Source organism: Oncorhynchus clarkii, chromosome 3 (genome assembly GCF_045791955.1).
Source record: "Oncorhynchus clarkii lewisi isolate Uvic-CL-2024 chromosome 3, UVic_Ocla_1.0, whole genome shotgun sequence".
Classification (NCBI taxonomy): Eukaryota; Metazoa; Chordata; class Actinopteri; order Salmoniformes; family Salmonidae; genus Oncorhynchus; species Oncorhynchus clarkii.
The window spans coordinates 11,590,860-11,597,126 of NC_092149.1; positions in this window are offsets into that span (position 1 = coordinate 11,590,860).

Genomic DNA, 6,267 nt, shown 5'->3' on the forward strand with positions numbered 1-6,267 from the left:
CAATGCTGTCTGTGTGAGTGGACCAATTCAGTTTGTCTGTGATGTGTATGCCGAGGAACTTAAAACTTGCTACCCTCTCCACTACTGTTCCATCGATGTGGATAGGGGGGTGTTCCCTCTGCTGTTTCCTGAAGTCCACAATCATCTCCTTAGTTTTGTTGACGTTGAGTGTGAGGTTATTTTCCTGACACCACACTCCGAGGGCCCTCACCTCCTCCCTGTAGGCCGTCTCGTCGTTGTTGGTAATCAAGCCTACCACTGTTGTGTCGTCCGCAAACTTGATGATTGAGTTGGAGGCGTGCGTGGCCACGCAGTCGTGGGTGAACAGGGAGTACAGGAGAGGGCTCAGAACGCACCCTTGTGGGGCCCCAGTGTTGAGGATCAGCGGGGAGGAGATGTTGTTGCCTACCCTCACCACCTGGGGGCGGCCCGTCAGGAAGTCCAGTACCCAGTTGCACAGGGCGGGGTCGAGACCCAGGGTCTCGAGCTTGATGACGAGCTTGGAGGGTACTATGGTGTTGAATGCCGAGCTGTAGTCAATGAACAGCATTCTCACATAGGTATTCCTCTTGTCCAGATGGGTTAGGGCAGTGTGCAGTGTGGTTGAGATTGCATCGTCTGTGGACCTATTTGGGCGGTAAGCAAATTGGAGTGGGTCTAGGGTGTCAGGTAGGGTGGAGGTGATATGGTCCTTGACTAGTCTCTCAAAGCACTTCATGATGACGGAAGTGAGTGCTACGGGGCGGTAGTCGTTTAGCTCAGTTACCTTAGCTTTCTTGGGAACAGGAACAATGGTGGCCCTCTTGAAGCATGTGGGAACAGCAGACTGGTATAGGGATTGATTGAATATGTCCGTAAACACACCGGCCAGCTGGTCTGCGCATGCTCTGAGGGCGCGGCTGGGGATGCCGTCTGGGCCTGCAGCCTTGCGAGGGTTAACACGTTTAAATGTCTTACTCACCTCGGCTGCAGTGAAGGAGAGACCGCAAGTTTTCATTGCAGGCCGTGTCAGTGGCACTGTATTGTCCTCAAAGCGGGCAAAAAAGTTATTTAGTCTGCCTGGGAGCAGGACATCCTGGTCCGTGACTGGGCTGGATTTCTTCCTGTAGTCCGTGATTGACTGTAGACCCTGCCACATGCCTCTTGTGTCTGAGCCGTTGAATTGAGATTCTACTTTGTCTCTGTACTGACGCTTAGCTTGTTTGATAGCCTTGCGGAGGGAATAGCTGCACTGTTTGTATTCGGTCATGTTACCAGACACCTTGCCCTGATTAAAAGCAGTGGTTCGCGCTTTCAGTTTCACACGAATGCTGCCATCAATCCACGGTTTCTGGTTAGGGAATGTTTTAATCGTTGCTATGGGAACGACATCTTCAACGCACGTTCTAATGAACTCGCACACCGAATCAGCGTATTCGTCAATGTTGTTGTCTGACGCAATACGAAACATGTCCCAGTCCACGTGATGGAAGCAGTCTTGGAGTGTGGAGTCAGCTTGGTCGGACCAGCGTTGGACAGACCTCAGCGTGGGAGCCTCTTGTTTAAGTTTCTGTCTGTAGGCAGGGATCAACAAAATGGAGTCGTGGTCAGCTTTTCCGAAAGGGGGGCGGGGCAGGGCCTTATATGCGTCGCGGAAGTTAGAGTAACAATGATCCAAGGTCTTTCCACCCCTGGTTGCGCAATCGATATGCTGATAAAATTTGGGGAGTCTTGTTTTCAGATTAGCCTTGTTAAAATCCCCAGCTACAATGAATGCAGCCTCCGGATAAATGGTTTCCAGTTTGCAAAGAGTCAAATAAAGTTCATTCAGAGCCAACGATGTGTCTGCTTGGGGGGGGATATATACGGCTGTGATTATAATCGAAGAGAATTCTCTTGGTAGATAATGCGGTCTACATTTGATTGTGAGGAATTCTAAATCAGGTGAACAGAAGGATTTTAGTTCCTGTATGTTTCTTTCATCACACCATGTCACGTTAGTCATAAGGCATACGCCCCCGCCCCTCTTTTTACCAGAAAGATGTTTTTTCCTGTCTGCGCGATGCGTGGAGAAACCTGTTGGCTGCACCGCTTCGGATAGCGTCTCTCCAGTAAGCCACGTTTCCGTGAAGCAAAGAACGTTACAGTCTCTGATGTCCCTCTGGAATGCTACCCTTGCTCGGATTTCATCAACCTTGTTGTCAAGAGACTGGACATTGGCAAGAAGAATGCTAGGGAATGGTGCACGATGTGCCCGTCTCCGGAGTCTGACCAGAAGACCGCCTCGTTTCCCTCTTTTTCGGAGTCGTTTTTTTGGGTCGCTGCATGGGATCCACTCCGTTGTCCTGTTTGTAAGGCAGAGCACAGGATCCGCGTCGCGAAAAGCGTATTCTTGGTCGTACTGATGGTGAGTTGACGCTGATCTTATATTCAGGACCATTCTGGAAGAAAACCTGATGTAGTCTGCAAAAGACCTGAGACTGGGACGGAGATTTGTCTTCCAACAAGACAATGATCCAAAACATAAAGCAAAATCTACAATGGAATGGTTCAAAAATAAACATATCCAGGTGTTAGAATGGCCAAGTCAAAGTCCAGACCTGAATCCAATCGAGAATCTGTGGAAAGAACTGAAAACTGCTGTTCACAAATGCTCTCCATCCAACCTCACTGAGCTCGAGCTGTTTTGCAAGGAGGAATGGGAAAAAATGTCAGTCTCTCGATGTGCAAAACTGATAGAGACATACCCCAAGCGACTTACAGCTGTAATCGCAGCAAAAGGTGGCGCTACAAAGTATTAACTTAAGGGGGCTGAATAATTTTGCACTCCCAATTTTTCAGTTTTTGATTTGTTAAAAAAGTTTGAAATATCCAATAAATGTCGTTCCACTTTATGATTGTGTCCCACTTGTTGTTGATTCTTCACAAAAAAATACAGTTTTATATCTTTATGTTTGAAGCCTGAAATGTGGCAAAAGGTCGCAAAGTTCAAAGGGGGCGAATACTTTCGCAAGGCACTGTATCAAAGCTACAGGCTAAAGTTAAATCTAGACTTGGTTTTCTGTATCATAATCACTCCTCTTTCACCCCAGCTGCCAAACTAACCCTGATTCAGATGATGATCCTACCCATGCTAGATTACAGAGACATTATTTATAGATCGGCAGGTAAGGGTGTTCTCGAGCGGATAGATGTTCTGTACCATTCGGCCATCGGATTTGTCACCAGTGCTCCTTATATTACATTTCACTGCTCTCTATACTCCTCTGTAAACTGGTCATCTCGGTATATCTGTCGCAAGACCCACTGGTTGATGCTTATTTATAAAACACTCTTACGCCTCACTCCCCCCCTACCTGAGATATCTACTGCAGCCCTCATACTCCACATACAACACCAGTTCTGCCAGTCACATTCTGTTAAAGGTCCCCAAAGCACACACATCCCTGGGTTGCTCCTATTTTCAGTTTGCTGTAGCTAGCCACTGCAATGAGCTGCAACAAACACTCAAACTGGACAGTTTTATCTCAATCTCTTCATTCAAAGACTCAATCATGAACAATCTTACTGATAGTTGTGGCTGCTTTGCGTGATGTATTGTTGTCTCTACCTTCTTGCCCTTTGTGCTGTTGTCTGTGCCCAATAATGTTTGTACCATGTTTTGTGTTGCTACCATGTTGTGTTGCTACCATGTTGTGTTGCTACCATGTTGTTGTTATGTTGTGTTGCTACCATACTGTGTTGTCATGTGTTGCTGCCTTGCTATGTTGTTGTCTTAGGTATTTGTCTCATATTTGTTGCTTTAACATGCTCTCTGTTAGTTTGTCTCCTAAGTGTTACCATGGTGATTCCCATTGAAAAGGCTTCCAATAAACTGCTGATATGATTTAAAAAATGACTGGTGTTCCTGTATTGTCTGTTTTCCCAATGTACAAAATAGGATGTTTAATTGCATGCCAGGAAGGGAAAGAGCTTGAAGAAACATAGCGGGAGAGAGCTCAGTGCATGCAGCTGCACACTGGTAGAATTGACATGTTTTAACGACACATCTATGATAAAACACACACAGACATTCCTGCTTTGAGACGTCCTCAACGGTGTGTGTGTTTGATTCATAGACTACCCAATGAGCTGAGTGTGTTCTATCGACATCTGTGTGTATCAGCAGTGTGCGGATGTCTGTTTTTCTTGTATGACTTCACCTTCGGTACCTTGTAGCTGAAAGTAGCCTAACTGGATGTGGGTACAGGACACCACTTCTTAACTGTGTGTGAGAGTGGCAGTGGCTGACACTCAGCTGAGCTTCGTTGTGTGTATGGGAAGACTTTTGGTCTAAAACTGCCCGTTTTGGGAAAATAAGTAATGAATGTATTTATGTGGATGCCTTTGTTCGTCGTCTATCTCTGTTGAAACCAATCAATCCTTCTACAAGGAAGATGTTGATTGGTGTAAGACTCTGGTTGTCCACCAGAGGTCAAAATGTCCTTCTTAGTTGTTGTTAGAGTTGCGTAAATTCAAATCTGGTATCAGGATAAATATAACAATGAGTCACCGATTTTATACTATGTATTTTTTATTAACTAAGTAATAAATGGCAAATGCAACTTTCGTATTTACGGGCTCACTGTAATACCACGCAGGGCAGAACAGAGAACTGACAAGACGTATGTAAAACAGTATTCTTTATACTGTGATAGACAGTTCCAACCCGTCTGTTGGCCTATCACAGTAGAGACTGGGCGTGGTTTAAACTTGCTCAGCCTATTGCAGGCGCTCATGCCGGTCCCCGCCTCTTGGCGCTTCTGTTGATAGATGTAACTGTTGCTTGTGAAGAACATCCAGGCTCTCATGCTCCATACCGTTATCTTGCACCTGGCTCCTGTTATCTAACAAAAGACTGAATGAATGTGCCCCCCTCCCAACTAATTTGAACAGTTCCTGTCTTCATGCTTCTCTGTATTTTTCCATCATGAGAAAGTCCCATGGCCCTGATACTTTTAACAATGTTTCAAGTCAGCTATGTTGCATAACACATACATACATCCACACAAGCCAACAGCAGATAATATTCAATCATATATATGGTAATGGCTATAATGTAAAACACAGGATCCAACATTGTCCTGGCTTGTATGGGCTGTTTTCAGAGCAGATTTTCAGATGCAGCAATGACTGTCTGAGATGCGATTTTCTCCTTCCCACCTTGTGTCTTTAGTCAGTTTGAAGCACTTTACACGTGCAGCTGCAGACTGGCAGTATCGTGGTCTAGTATAATATAATATAATGTTTACATACCCTACATGACTCATCTCATATGTACAGTGGGGCGAAAAAGTATTTAGTCAGCCACCAATTGTGCAAGTTCTCCCACTTAAAAAGATGAGAGAGGCCTGTAATTTTCATCATAGGTACACTTCAACTATGACAGACAAAATTAGAAAAAGAAATCCAGAAAATCACATTGTAGGATTTTTAATTAATTTATTTGAAAATTATGGTGGAAAATAAGTATTTGGTCACCAACAAACAAGCAGGATTTCTGGCTCTCACAGACCTGCAACTTCTTATTTAAGAGGCTCCTCTGTCCTCCACTCGTTACCTGTATAAAAGACACCTGTCCACAACCTCAAAAAGTCACACTTCAAACTCCACTATGGCCAAGACCAAAGAGCTGTCAAAGGACACCAGAAACAAAATTGTAGACCTGCACCAGGCTGGGAAGACTGAATCTGCAATATGTAAGCAGCTCGGTTTGAAGAAATCAACTGTGGGAGCAATTATTAGGAAATGGAAGACATACAAGACCACTGATAATCTCCCTCGATCTGGGGCTCCACGCAAGATCTCACCCCGTGGGGTCAAAATGATCACAAGAACGGTGAGCAAAAATCCCAGAACCACACGGGGGACCTAGTGAATGACCTGAAGAGAGCTGGGACCAAAGTAACAAAGCCTACCATCAGTAACACACTACGCCGCCAGGGACTCAAATCCTGCAGTGCCAGACGTGTCCCCCTGCTTAAGCCAGTACATGTCCAGGCCTGTCTGAAGTTTGCTAGAGAGCATTTGGATGATCCAGAAGAAGATTGGGAGAATGTCATATGGTCAGATGAAACCAAAATAGACATTTTTGGTAAAAACTCAACTCGTCGTGTTTGGAGGACAAAGAATACTGAGTTGCATCCAAAGAACACCATACCTACTGTGAAGCATGGGGGTGGAAAAATCATGCTTTGGGGCTGTTTTTCTGCAAAGGGACCAGGACGACTGATCCGTGTAAAGGAAAGA